The sequence below is a fragment of the Macrobrachium rosenbergii genome, chromosome 25, assembly GCF_040412425.1.
Source record: "Macrobrachium rosenbergii isolate ZJJX-2024 chromosome 25, ASM4041242v1, whole genome shotgun sequence".
NCBI lineage: Eukaryota > Metazoa > Arthropoda > Malacostraca > Decapoda > Palaemonidae > Macrobrachium > Macrobrachium rosenbergii.
In genome coordinates, this window is record NC_089765.1 from 25,759,410 (window position 1) to 25,775,540 (window position 16,131).

Here is a 16,131-nt window from a genome sequence, read left to right on the forward strand (position 1 = left end):
AAGGCGCAGAAGATTAGTCCCTGGAGTGCCACAACGAACACGGAAAAGGAACCTGGCCAGCGCAAAATGTGGAACAGGATATGCTGGAAGGTAATTTGAACTGAGGAGTTAGGGTTGGCAGAAAACTAAAAACCAGAATAACTCATAAGAAAATGATATACATGCAGAATAATGATAGTCTTTGTATATACACACACACACACACACACACACATATATATACATATATAAACCATTCCCACTATCCTATTTCACCAAGAAGTGGTTCCTCCGGAGACAGCAAAACAAAATACAGGCACGCTCATATTTAAGCGGTTTATTCAAGCATAAACTATCTGTAACTCTGCGATACAGAATAAGCAACTGGAGAAAGCCAGAAAATGAATAGTTCCACCTCTCTCTCTCTCTCTCTCTCCAGCTGCAACCCACAAAACAGCAGACTCACCACACAGTACATAATTCACTGCGTAGGTCAAGAGAGGTACAGTGGTGTAAGACAGACAATCAAAAGCATTTTGCTTTCGTCCCGCATCAAATCCGGAAACTCCCAGTGGTTGATTTTATGATTCTATGAAATTTAGTTTGTCAAGCACTGGGGCGCTCTCGGCCACTAAGGCAGCGAAAAGAGGGAGTTGGAGTGGTTGGACAGCAAGATGAAGCGATCCAGAATAAAGGAGGTGAAGTACAAGGATTTACATGTGGAACTGAGAGAAAACCACACAGTCGCACTAAGTAACAATTAGAGAGGTCGGGCAGTTAGACTGAAGAAATGAAGCGGGAATGGAGGTAAAGTAAAACTGGGCCCCGTTAGGGACCGCAGGAACACTGCAAACAACCTTTAGTAATGCCTACAGTGCGCCACATACGATACAATGATGGCAGTATCCCGCTATAGGGGACTCCCTATAAAGATGTAACTGTGGTAACGCTAGACCACGAGGAAGCCCCGCGAGAGAGAGAGAGAGAGAGAGAGAGAGAGAGAGAGAGAGAGAGAGAGAGAGAGAGATAAGAGTAAGCATTTTACCATAAGGGTCAAGAAGCATTATACTGAACCCAACAAAAGAATTGTCACATGTGGAACCAACATCACACAATGTAACGAAAAAATCCTCTCCCGACCTTTAGCTAATTACGCCGAAGAAAATGTCAGTATCAACAATGTTTCTCCGGATATGTTTACCTTCGTTTGATGGAAGGGAGTCTCGCGGGTAATCGACTGATGTTTCAGAATATTTTATGACATTAAATGAGAACGGAATAAGCCTAACCTCACTACGTAGGCTTATGGACCAATCCGTACTTTTTTTTTCTTCTTTTTTGAAATATCACAGTTCGATCTCATTTGGGGTAAATAAATGATAAATTCGTAACCCTATTAAAGAGAAAAGGTGCCACGCCCTAAGCATGCAGCAGCGGCCTTACTGATGTAAGTAAATTTGTTGGGAAATATTAATAAAAACAACACACGGGATTTTTAGTAGACGAAAAATATCTTAAAATTCTTTTGTGATGGGCGTTACGAATGTGTGCACATAAAACGCAAAGTACTGGACACCAGGCTTAAGTGGTGGATAACGATGATGATGATGATGATGATGATGATGATGATGATGATGATAAATTTCTGAAGAAGTAAAATCTTAATAACTGAGCTCAAACTTGAGTTGAAATTAGATTCTGGACGGGAAGGCAATAAAGGAAGTTAGAGAAAAGACTATAATGACGCTTATATACAGTAAAGGTCAGTTAACACTTCCAACATGCAGCAGATGCTTCGTCAACAAACCTCAACGAAAAAATTTTTAAAAAGTAGAACTAAGACACAAAGCACGTCTGAGATAGAACAACCCTGCTAATATAATAAATAAATAATAAATAAAATATATATAATATATATATACATATATATATATATATATATATATATATATATATATATATATATATATATATATATATATTATACCAAAATCACTTGGAAGAAACGAACACGGTTGTAAATACTGACCGGTGACGGTTTTAATGCTACGCCATCTTAGTGGCAGAAATACAATATATATTTGCTAGCATTATGTAAATCACCCGTCAAGAGTGATTATAAACATACATGCGTATATATATATATATATATATATATATATATATATATATATATATATATATATATATATATATATATATATAGTGTGTGTATATATATGTATATATATCTTACTGCATTCACGTATTAAAAAAAAATCTTTGACATGAGCGTTGATTGACACATCTCACACTCTAACCAATTTTCCTTGGACCAAAACCCATCTATAACTTTGTGAGACGACGTATGAACAAACGAAAAACAAGCAAACAAACTCACAGAAAAGAGGAATTCCATGCTCCTTCGCAAGGAAGAAATAGGTGACCCGATTGGACATTCGAGGGCGTATTAGTGACAGCAAGGTCACCTCCTCGCTTCAAAGAAAATCGAATCTCGGACTTTCCAAAAAGCTCTGAAATCCCTCTTCTCCGGATCCTCCTCCCTCCTTTTAGCTCTATTGTAAATAACAAAAATCCTCCATTAGCCCATAGACCTCTCTCTCTCTCTCTCTCTCTCTCTCTCTCTCTCTCTCTCTCTCTCTCTCTCGTCTCAAGAGGCTTGCCTTTCGGTGGCAGAGCATCCTGGGAAATACCCTAAAGAAAATGGGTTGCAAATTGGGTTTGCTTCGAACCCTGTTTCATTATGATACCTCGACGAAAAGACCTTTTGTTCCATAAAAAAAAAAAAAATAAGAAATACACGTATGATAGAACGGGGGGAAATAAATGGAAATCAAAGGGGTTTTCAAAATTATTTTTCTCTCTTATTTTCACTTCAATGTTCCAACTTGCTTATTAAAAAAAAAAAGTGTTATTTTAAAAACAAATTATCCTGCAAATGAAAGTTACTCTATAACTACGACTGCAAGCGCGATTACACATAAATTCATAGACATATTACACCTTATATATATAAATAAAGATCTTCACCATACACCTTTTAGCCTTTACTCCAACTGACACTTTTTTCAGTTCGCAACTGGATTGATTGGTGAGCTAAGGACCAGTACTCAAACCAAGGATCTTTCATATGCAAGCCCAGCGTTCTAAGTCTGAGCCACGTCACTCACTAATATATATATATATATATATATATATATATATATATATATATATATATATGTATTATATATACATACAGTATATTCATATATATACATATATTCATATATATACATATATATACAGTATATATATTATTTTATATATATATATATGGAGAGAGAGAGTCTACAAAGTCGTCAGTCGTAGTGCGCTGTTACCAAGCAATACAGAACTTAATGGCGCCATGATGTTAAAGAGAACCTAACTGACAGAGGTATATGACACACTATCTCACCGTGCAGTATATACACTGAATTATGAATGGAGTGCAGGCGTACCAGAACTGCACGTTATCAATAGCAGTAGTTGTGTTCTTTTCTTTTTTATATTTTTCTGTTTAAAAATTTATTTGTGTGTGTGTGTGCATGAAACACTCGGACAGCATAAAAAATGTATGGAATCAGTATAACTTTGCTGCGTATTTACGTAACAGCCTGTCTAGCCAATTTACGGAGAGCACACTTGATCGTGTACGAGAATGTATGTAAATGGCGCTTCATCTAATATTTTTCCGTCTAGAGAGTTTTTTTTTTTTCTCAAATGGGGTCTGGTTGAAAGATATCTAATAATGGCTATGTACTTCTCTTCCTTCCGCCATTTATCCTGATTCCTGTACTTTAGTTTTTCCTTATGACTGGAGAACCACTTTCTCCGTCCACTTCTTTGTACTGTTCTAAAATGGACCAAAATTCATTTGGTTGCCAGTCCCTTCGGCATTAGCAAAATATGTTCACCACCACCATGGCCCAGAATTGTCAGATTTAGGAATTTTGCGACAGTTGAGGATAGGGTCGAGAGAATTAAATTTACCCTCATTTGGGGAATAAAAATATTCCATTTGCACGTTTTAATTTGAGAAATCCATGAGAGATACAAGCAGGAGTGGTTGGCCAACCACTCCGTAGGATTTGCGAAAAGGTGCTTCAATTAAAACCTGAAGAAATGCACAAAGTCTTCTCTGAAATGAATTTTACAACTTGCTGAGTCAGACATGTTGTATTTACACATCGCACTGTTCACATGATTTTGAAGTGATTTGCATGGTGTGCCACCTCCGTCTTGTTTATATTTTTTCCTAGATATATTACCTTGCACTGACTAATTTCTTTTTTCTACACGCAGCCATGTTCATATTCTTATTAACGTCATTACAGTTAAGTTTGCCGTCAAGCATGAAGTAGCTGCTTTTTTCCCGTGCACACGCAATGCGCCAATAAGCTCGACTTGCAATTTGTCCCTCTATAATCTTTAAAACACTGATTAATTTCTCAATCTAAAGCCTCTGACACTGGTGCCCAACAGTCTAGTTGTCATATAGCACAGCTGCCCATCACTGTATGATTTTAGCACTACCACCTATCAGTCTAGGAGGATTCTAGTACTGCTGCCTATTAATTTGGAAGTTTTTAGCTGAATGTTTCAACCACATTCACCCATGAACATACAGCATTCCCAGCGCTGCTACGTCAATCTAGAAAGCTTCCAAAACTGTTATCAAGATGGCTTCTACCCTGCTCAGCAAGTAACGCCATGTAACGATGGCTCCCGTGCCACTGCATTTAGAACAGAAGCTGTGCATGCGAGTCTCCCGATAAGAGGATAATCTTAAAGGTAACGTTCTACGCCAGTTAGCTAAAGAGCGCTCTGCCTGAATTGGGAATATGCTTCCATTTTTTCCCCCCTACTTCTCATTCATTCTTTCGCTAGAAAAAATCTTCCAGAAACCGAATTTCCGCGTAATTATGATTCTCGCGTGTTGATGCCTCTAAAAGCGATGTAAACGACATTATATTGTAAATAAGCGAGTAGGGACGAAACTTCAAGGAATACACATATGGTTTCACTGTACTGGTTTTCTCAAGTACGAGAAACGGTGCGATAATAATTCACATGCCTGAATTTCTATGACTGATTTTTCAACTAATGCTTAAAATATATATTACTCTATTCGTTTATCTCTATGATTTCCATTATCTAAATATATATCTATAATATATATATATATATATATATATATATATATATATATATATATATATAAATATATATATATATATATATATAAAAGTGTGTGCAGTGAAACTTGCTTGGCAAGGTAATGTCATTTAGGGCCTCTTCTATATAAAAATATCCATATAATGAGTAAGAATGCTTCAGCTATTCCTCCTGCGACAGAACCTATCGTAGCTTTTCCTATAAATTACCGTTTATTATTCACTCTTTCTTACAATAAATTTATCCAGGTTTAAGATTATGCCACATCATATCATCTAAACGTATGCACATACACTAACAGTAACACGAAACAACTTAAGAAAAGTAACACAGTTACGGCTCAAAAGCCTTACAATAAAAAAAAAAACCATAGCGCTTTATTACTGGGAGAGGTGAAATCACGGCACTAGACAGAATACAAATCAGGATTAATATTAATCCTGATACAAAGTACAACAGCTCCTAGTAAAGAGTAGCACGAACTAGTGCAAGAGACAGGGCAATGAAGGCTAAAGTTAAGCGACCTTTCAATGTTCTTTTCGACTTTCCTAGCCAGAGTTTAATCATATCACTACGATTCCAAAGAGGATTTACACACCGTTTGTTGTACAGTTCCGAGATTTTGAAGGTATTGTTTTTAAGCTTTTTAGAAGCAGCGTATTTTTGCAGAGCTGTGAATGACTGTTATTTGACAGTACCGACTTTTTTTAATATTACTCAATGTTATTTGGAAAATGGGAGCTATCCAGTGCATTATCCAATTAATCAGTTAATTAGATTATGAAGAAGGATCAATCTTCATACTGTCATTGAAGGGCAAAAACTACCTCCCGTTTTTCTAAAAAGCAGCTCACTGTGATTAAAAAGTAGAAGGCGAAACACATGATCAGATCCTCACGAATTTCAGCTCAAGTGTCAGAGAGATCTTATTTGACTTGGGTGATGAACGAGTCTAAATTTAACCAGGAAAGTGCAGCAGAATTTTAATTTTGAAACCGTATGCTGTGAACCAAGGAATAAAGCGCTAGGCCTCAGCTCGGCAAACTTTTTGTAAAGCCTTGCAGAGGGATACGCAGTTTTGATGCAAAGGCACCTTAAAATTGATAAGGTCAAAGGGATTGACAGATACGTCAAATCGAGACATGCTTAAACTGAGATAAGGTTAACTAAGTCGAACTGGCGTGGTTATGGTAAGGATGGTTATGCAGAACTATGCTAGGAAGAAAGGTTAATTGGCCCGATTAAACTGTAACAACATTCACAAGGATGTTTGTTTCGTTTGTCTACAGTATTTGACTTAAATATCAAGACTAGACTAACTATTTCGATGGATATACTCCGCTTGCAACAGACGCTGCTAGTGGGAAGAAAATCGGTTTTTTATTCAGGGACCTTCTTTTCCTTTAATTTAGTAAACTACTGCTTTCACGTGTTGCTGAAAATCTAGTAACATATACTACTTCGACCAACAGGACACAAATACACCGGAAAATATGTTAGAAGATCTGGAAATTATCGTAAACATCATTACCAATTAAGTGGGAAACTAACCTACATGAAGAGTTCCCAAGTAGCACAATAATTACCTCACAGACTTGTTTGAAAAACTTTACTAGGGTCTTCAAAGCTTTTGGCAAATGATATGATCCTTTCTCATAATAGACATTATACTTTTCGTATCTTCACGTATGGTTCATGACCTAGTTTTTCTCATGTTTCTCATTTACTTGTTTAATATGGATTTCAGGTTTACGTCTCTGTAATGATTCTCATTTGATTTGAAGTACACGACCGAACTCTGTTATATTTCTCACTTAAAATGTTCAGATTTACATTTGTCTTTTATTTTTATTTCATCAGAAGTTCATGGTTACGTTTCTGTCCTGTTTCGAATGAAATGCGATTCTTCAAGTACGTTTTTTCCTATAGAAATTCCCCAGGCCCACTTAACCACTTACATGGGGGAATTTTCTCTTCATTCCTCTTACCTCCCTCCCACTTCCCCCACATGGAGAAGTAAGCCGGAGGTGAGGATATGAAGAGAGAAAGATCCCTCTCCCGTTCGTGAATCCCAATTTCTAGGCAAATTTCCTCCCCATCTGTTGACAAAGTATCGTAATCCCGAACTTTAATCATGAGCTGATTAGCAACCAGGCCCGCAAAGCACCGGGGAAGGGTCAATGGGAGGAGAGGGGAAAATAAAAGACCATTCACTTCCCAGGTGGGAAAGCCTCCCTCCTTCCAGTTTTGAATAAGATGAGAGAGAGAGAGAGAGAGAGAGAGAGAGAGAGAGAGAGAGAGAGAGAGAGAGTACCGAAAATAAAAATGGAATATTACAACATATGATTGTGGCACCAGCTGAATAAAGATGTAAGTATAGCAGTATATTTTGTAACAATCTGAGTATTTTTTAACATATTTTCTTCAGGGAATGACTTGTGAAAAAAAAATATTAGTGTAAAGAAATAAATTTTCTAGACGCAAGGGGAAAGGTTAGGCATTCTAGAATTAGAATACTATGATAAACGAGAAAACCCAACAAAATGGTTATATGTAAAAAAAAAAAAAACTAATACAATGATACTCAGTAGCTAAGAATATCGTGCGGAGGAGTCGTAATTCGAAATCTAAGAAATATTTCCCTCAGTTGTCTGGGTCGTAATAAAATATTTAGTGTCTTCCTCAGTTTCCTAAGTCGCAATTCAAAATCTAGGGAATATGTTCCTGATTTTGTCGAGTCGTAATTCAAAATCTAGGGAATATCTTCCTCAGCTCTGTATGTTAGCGTGTCTGTCTGTCTGTAACACAAGTCATCTCAAAAGGTTATTGGCAGACTGAAATAGCATTTTGTGAAGAGGCGCCGCAAAATGTAAAAGTGGCTGAATGGACAATCAAGGAAAGATGGATTACAAATTGTTATTATTATTATTATTATTATTATTATTATTATTATTATTATTATTATTATTATTATTATTTCTGTTGTTGTTTTGTTGCTGTCGCTGTAAAATAAAAACATGCTCTTTCCCATTGATATTCAAAACGAGAAAACATTCACGAGACAAACCTAAAACGCCATTGACTTGCAAATCAAGCTTCCGCGGAACAACAGCCTCATGTGATGAAAAGAAAAACAGAGAAGAAAATAATATTAAATCAATCAGTCAACTAAATATCCGTACTACGTAAACAACAACATTAGCCTATACGAAACACCAGGAAGCTATCAACGACCAATGTTACTGAAACGCCAGTATACAGGTACAATTACCCAGAAAAATAAAACCACACTTTCTCATTATTTTCAGATATTCATGCTCTACTTGATCATTCTGGGAGATTAAAGTATCTTCACTTCCCTTACGAAAAACTTTAGCATTTTTGTATGATAAAAAAGGAAAACACAATGCTGTGGTTGTCTGTACATACTGTATAGCATACATATAAATGTGCGTGTATATATATATATATATATATATACAGTATATATATATATATATATATATATATATATATATATATATATATATATATATATATTATATATATAGAGATTGATAGACATAAGCTGGTAATACGTGTGCAGATATATGGAGTAGTTTATGTGTTTTTTCTCTGCATACGAGTTCATCCTCGATTCAGAAATTAAATTACAAATTTGACAGTAACTACGCCTTGTTTTTTCACTAGCCCTCCCTCCTCCGCCCTTTGTAATGAGAAACGGCTTAATGCTCATATATATATATACATATATATATATATATATATATATATATATATATATATATATATATATATATATATATATATATATACATACATATATGTATGTATCTACTGTATATATTATATGTATATACGTATATATATATATATATATATATATATATATATATATATATATATATATATATATGTGTGTGTGTGTGTGCATTTTCGACTTGGGAAACAACTCGAGTCTCAAAATGTTTCGCTCACGATCGTGATGAATAGAAGTAACAAGAATTAATTGTACTCTTTAATCTTTATTTTTGTACATTTTATATCCCTCTCATTTTTAATAGTGACAAGTGATGTGAAATGATCATTAAAGGCTGCTAAATAAAGCACATTCTCTTTTCTATGCATTAAGAAAATTTCCGAGTAAAAGCATTCTAGGAAAAGAAGTTACGATTAAAAGATGATAAAAGTACATTCAAGCGCACGTAGAGAGAGAGAGAGAGAGAGAGAGAGAGAGAGAGAGAGCAATTAATGTTCCCAGCTTCTTTTAGAGCTCTTAATCCCTAAGCTATAGTCTGTTTTTCAGAGCTGAGGGTAAATATCAGTAGCCGCTATCATGGTAACCGATGTCATTGTAACATTGCAACACGAGCATATCATGGTTAGCTTCAGTGATATAAAATGCCGTATTTACTGTAAGCTACAAGAAAGCAAACTATAAGAGAACTCTCGCAATGGTAATGACATGAATTCCGATGAAATCTACTAATCTTATCACTATAATAATCACCATTATCAGCATAATAATAATAATAATAATAATAATAATAATAATAATGTGATATTTTGTAAGGGAAAACACTCAAAATAAGTTATGGCTGAGTGCGAAAACAATATCGTTGGGCGTCTATTAAAAATAATTAAATGGATACATTAAACCTAACTTTCCTAATGGGATGCTTTTAATGAACTTATTACTGTTGAAGAATGAGCAAAAAAATTATGATTTTTGCTTAAGCTGCAAATATTTTTATCGAGCTTTTGTGATGAAATAGGGTAAGTGACGTAGCACTTTGTATATGTTGATTATTAGTCTTTATGATTCTTTGACTGACTAGCTTTGCGCATGCGTGTGTCCTGCCTACAAGGCACTTATGCCTATCTGTTCTGTTAAAAGAAATGGAAAAGTAAGGAATTAAATGGTATCACACAGCATGTAAGCCTAGGTCTACCCATAGGTCTAACCCTAGGTTAATGGGTAGCATTTTCATTATTATTCGTCTGACTTCAAAGACGAATTTGCGCGCTCTCTCTCTTATTTTGTTATTTTGCATATATATATATATATATATATATATATATATATATATATATATATATATATATATATATATATATATATATATATATATATACATATAGTAGGTAGTATGTATGTATGTATGTATATGTATATATATGAATATAAGAAGGCCCATAAAACACTATTTAAACGTTGAAACCATACATTTCAGGCACTTGCTTCTGTGCCCCTGTTCACTGGAATCTGCTATCATCAATCAAACCAACAATACGAACCTGTCAGGAGGACATTGGAAATCGGACGACATCGACGCTTTAATCCTCAGACCCCTCCTGAAGAAGATGACCCAAGAAACACGACCTCCAGATCCGTCGCCAAACGGGAGCTAATGAGGCCAAAAACCACCAGGGAATTGGTCATTCTCCTCCTTCTTAGGAAACGGTCACCTTCATACCATCGGAGACTTAAGGCCACACCTTTATGTTTTGTATATATACCCTTGTAACATTTCATCTGTCCATATTCTACCAGTGAACAGGGGCACAGAAGCAAGTGCCCGAAATATATGGCTTCAACGTTTAAATAGTGTTTTATGGGCCTTCTTATATTCATATTACACTGTAGTATTACAGGAAAAGACATTCATGTATGTATATATATATATATATATATATATATATATATATATATATATATATATATATATATATATATATATATATAACACTTGGATTCAAAGATACTTACAAAAGTTAAATTTCAAAGACGAATTCTCTCTCTCTCTCTCTCTCTCTCTCTCTCTCTCTCTCTCTCTCTCTCTCTCTCTCTCTCTCTCTCTCTCTGTCTCTCACACTTACACGCACACACACATACACACACACACACACACAAACACATGTAACACAATCAATCACTAATTTGCAAAAAAATAGCAATTATATTTTACCCAACCTGTTACAAAAACAATAATAATTTTAGACTAACACGAAATTCTTCTCGGTCAATTTTATGAAAATGTAAATTTAAAACATAATGTATGTAAATGTATACGAGGAAACTTGAATCCAGTTGGAAAAAACGTGATTCGTACAGATTTTTCTAATCTGAAATTAGAATAATTAAATCTGCAAAGAAAAGTGGGGGGCGGGGGGGGGGGCGCTTGACAGCTTCGTCAGCTGATAAAAACCTCGCGGTATATTTGGGAGCTGACGAAGTCATTGAATGATTGTGAAAGCGGTCTTAATAAATATGCTGAACTACGACATTAAAAGCGATTTTCCCGATGTCTTAGATATTAATATACATCTCCGCTCACATATGTTAGTGTGCACATATTTCATTACTTCATTCTTTGGTTACCAGTTGGGGTTGAATAATAAAATGTTGGGAAACCGTCTCATATAAAGGTTGACAGTAAAAGGTCTGTGAATGCAAAATAAGATTTACTGTATGAACATTGTGCAAGCAAGAAAGGAAGCCATGGTATTAAATAAGGATTCCCTGAAAAGGCAGAACATTTGCATATTAGCCTAGGATTAAATGGTAAAGATTACTTTTGAAGAAACGATGGTTATACAAATCATTACAATATTGTGGATTGTATGAAATGCTAGAAAAATAAACAAGTTCTCTTCATATTTAAAAACGTACCTCCAGAAGACTGCAAAGGGAAGACTGATTAGAAACTTTCCTCTAAACCAGAAATAAAACCACTAAGTCAGGTGGAAAGGGTTCGAGCAAGTCACTCGTTCGAGAGCTAAATTGTAAGCAAAGAAACCAAAGATAAATCATTACAAAAATCAACTGCAATCTCTTCTCCCTCCGGCCCGGTAGGATCTTCGTGTCCTAGTTTATTTAGGTCAAGGAAAGTTAGACTGGGACGTATTAGGAATGCTGTTAGGCCTATGAGCCTAATCTTGTCACTTGGAAATCCAAGTAATTCATGATGATAGACAGAAATTGTATATACACGAAAAATGTTTTCTGAAGCAGAAACCTATTTTTAGGTGAAATGTTTATGTCCCAACATGGACAAGCTTAGGAAACTTTTTCCTGTCGCCGTTTTCCCACTTACGGACTACCATCACTCGTTAAAAAATAGGCAGAGAAGTAAAGAAAACTAGTACTTGCAGTTCAAGAATAAGGTTCACACTGACAGACACATCCGAAATGGACTACTCGACAAAATGTATACAAGACAGTTTATGTGGAAAAAAAAAACTGTCGGTCTGCGACAGCGTTATTCTGTGGCGGAGCAACACATACACAACCAAAAAAAAATAAATAAATAAAATAAAATAAATTGAAGGGACTACATTTCCCGGCCAACCGGCCTCTCAGACAAACCGAGACACAAACAGCTAGGCAGACACAGGCAAGAAGATGAAAGGACTTGATTGGTAACAGAGGTTATTAAATTACCAGCTAACAACATCCTCGTTGAAGTTACTCCTGACTTTGTGAACGGTAGTATTTCACAATTCTCTGGAGCAATCATAGTCATTAACCAAAGTACAACAACACTCGTCGGGATACAATCAAGGCTGACCTATAACAGTGATAAATTAATCCACAGTAGGTGCGGGTCTCTCAAGGATGGACAATGACACACACACTCTCAACCCCCACCCCCCGCACCCTCTTTCTCTATCAGTCCATCCCCTTCTCCTGACACCTGTATATCGATAAGGGTTCCGTATACGTTAATTAGATAGACAAAAATTATTTCCAAACACAGTGACCGCCGGATTTTAACAATATAACGCACGATATTTATTTTGTCATCTATTCAGAATTCAGAATGCTAGAATCTTTTACACATTGACTTGACTGAACAAGAAATGATTCCTGCTCTTCATATAATGACCATCGCTCACTCCCCCCACCCCCGCCACCCATCTCTCTCTCGTTATTAGATTTTTCAAAGTTTCGTCTCCTAGTTTACTGGTACTAAACAGTATTAGCCTGTACGTTGGCCCATCTTCTTTCTCTCTCTCTCTCTCTCTATTGGATTGTTCAAAATTTTCTCTTAGTTTAGTGGTACTACACAGTATCGGTGCGGGGGGGGCTCTCTCTCTTTTAGATTGTTCAAAATTTTGTCTTCTAGTTTAGTAGCACTACACAGTATTAGGGACCCCACCCCGCCCCTCTCTCTCTCTCGTTATTAGAATATTGGCCTAGTTAGTATTACTATATATTATAAGCCCCCAGCCATTCCTTATCCAGCAACCCCCCCCCTCTCTCTCTCTCTCTCTCTATTACAATGTTCAAAATTTCGTCTCCTAGTTTAGTGGTACTATATAGTATTGGCCTAGTTTGGTCGTACTATACAGCATCAGCATCAGCCTCTACTTATCTCCCCCCAACCCCTCTCTCTCTCTCTCTCTCTCTCTCTCTCTCTCTCTCTCTCTCTCTCTCTCTCTCTCGTTATTAGATTTTTCAAAATTTCTTCTAGTTTACTGGTACTCTACAGTATTGGTCTAGGTTGGTAGTACTATACAATATCAGCTTTCGCTTCTTCATATTCTCTCTCTCTCTCTTTGGGTCGTTGCTTCTGACGGTCGCTACCCTATCAGATTTCGACAAGTACTTTGGGATGACATTGCTAGTTCCGTGGCTGCCCCAACTAGCCATGACCCATCCAATTGGCAAACTACCAAGCAAATACAGACACGATGTGATTTACTAGAATGTGCCTGACTCTCCAAGAAATCAAGTCCTAACTAGCTCTCGTTGGTGGGGTTCGTTGGTGGGGTTGTATCATGACCATCAGATTACAAAATCTCTCGTAGACTTTTTAACCAAAATAAATGTATTGGTATATGAAAATAAGTGGTGAATAGAGTGTGGGCTGCAAAAACTAGTAAACGAGTTTTAAAGTTAGAGTAGTCACGTGGAAAGAACGAAAAATGATAGGCCTATGGAACTGTTAGGGGGAAGGATGAGAGGAAGACCCTGAATGGATTGGATACGTGGTGCAAAAAAGGTATTGCAAAGTTATGGCATGCAGTGCTGTGTACCTTAGTTTACACGCTGCAAATGAGAATTCTGCGCAGGGTCATTTAGGCCTAGCAGCTAAGGTTTTGGAAGTTTTATCAGACAGGGGTTTCATCACCGATTCAGCTGTAAACGTATGAATGTTTATTTTCTGGAATCACCCCCCGGTCCGGGACAAACTCTCTAACCCCTGAAACTTGTATGAGAATTAAATTCCGTCAATGACTAAATTTTTAAGTGGGCTACCCTAGTGCTATTTATCATAGGGAAAAAAAAAAAGGCCTAAGCTTATGAACGAATAACGTTTACTAAAATATATTTACTCCATCATATGAAGTAAAAGGGAATATATATATATATATATATATATATATATATATATATATATATATATATATATATATATATATATATATATATATATAGTATGGCGAGCTAAAATTATCGTCTCATTTTTAGCTATGAAAAATTGGAACATAGGCCTAGCATTTACATCAGTTAAACTGCTCCAAAAGTATTATAATAAAATACCTTTTTACAATTACATACAACATAATAAATTCCCGTCGAATTAATAAATGCACAAATTAAAAGTACGTCCACAGCATTGATAATTAGGGCGGAGCAGGGCCAGTGTGCCACTTGACTTGTCAAGTTGTGCAAAGATCCGATGTACTGCAAGTGTACATACGAGTTTTATCAACGAAACATTTCCGCTGCGACATTTATCAGCTTTATTCTCCTTCGAATCTCTTGTTTACGTTAAGAGGATTTAAATAATTTCGAGTCAAAAAGTACAGTCAGCCTGGGGTTATTAAACTCTACAGTTTACTTGCAGGCGTAGAGCTTACCTGAGTGACAACACCACAAGGGGTTTACACACCTACTCGGGACACTTGCCAAATACACACTGACACAACAAGTGTGTGTGACACGGGCAGACACCACCTGAAAACGCTCGTTGCGAACGTTCGCCAGAAAAGCTATTTTGGCCTTAATTAAACGTCTCATACTTTCGCCAGCAACATTCTCAAGGCAATAATATTTCTGTTATACTTTCGAATAAAATACAGAGTTAATTTTAACATTGTATCCATTGCTATTCAAAGGGGACGAACGTTGAACCTTATGTTTCGCAATACATTGCAACTATTACTACGAACATTTGTGACATATTGAAAAGTGTAAGACAATTGCTATCGCCGCTCTGCATAGCGTATGAACTCATATTAGCTTCTGTTAGTATGTCTCAAAAATATAAATTCTCACATACTTAATTTTCTGTTGTAACAGTTTCCAAATCTATGAGTATAACGCCTGCTCTTATTTCATTTTCTGCGGGTCGAACGCAGGTGTGATGACGTCACATGAGGTCTCGTTCATAGAAAACGTACTCGAAATCAATAGGGAAACTCATATAAATGAATACCGATGACCCACCTGTTATTTTCATCGAGCGTGCGCATTTTTCATCTTTCAGGACAATTTTTCCCTATGTAAAGGAGGTTTAAGATTGTTGTATTATGATCATACAAGTTACAAAATACCTCCAAGATTCTGAATTTCATCTTTTCCCGTTGTTATTAATTTTAAATAATATAAAACTTCAAAAAATTTTATTTCCATTTTCCAGTGTTCCACAGTTCCAGTTACGAAACTGAAAGGATTTTGTCAAAGACGTTATTTTCTTATCCCAATCAAAACTTTTTATACATAAAAACAAACTATAGAGAATTACTGATTTGGAGTGAAGAAACCACATGCTAAAAGCTTACATGAGCAATGTGAAAGCAAAAAATCGGGAAACATGAGAAGAACATAGACTAAAGATTCCGCTGGCTCTCTGTAAAATGCTCATCTAATCATCAAGCACTTGTTGCATCTTTACAAGAAAACCTAATATTTACTTATGAAGTATTACAATTCTCTCTCTC

The 16,131-nt window shown here is 36.0% G+C and overlaps 1 protein-coding gene across 7 annotated transcripts in view; it reads right to left on the reverse strand.

Moving 5' to 3' along the window:
* Nucleotides 1–15,149, reverse strand: part of LOC136852496 (rabphilin-3A-like) — a 483,103-nt gene extending 467,954 nt beyond the window's left edge. For 5 of the 7 annotated variants that reach the window (XM_067127164.1, XM_067127167.1, XM_067127166.1 and 2 more), the window contains exon 1: nucleotides 15,049–15,126. The gene's annotated coding sequence lies outside the window, so the exon portion shown is untranslated. Of the gene's footprint in view, nucleotides 1–15,048 lie in introns of all 7 variants that reach the window. The other 2 variants (XM_067127163.1, XM_067127168.1) reach the window with 2 other exon arrangements.
* Between the last annotated feature and the right edge of the window lie 982 nt (nucleotides 15,150–16,131).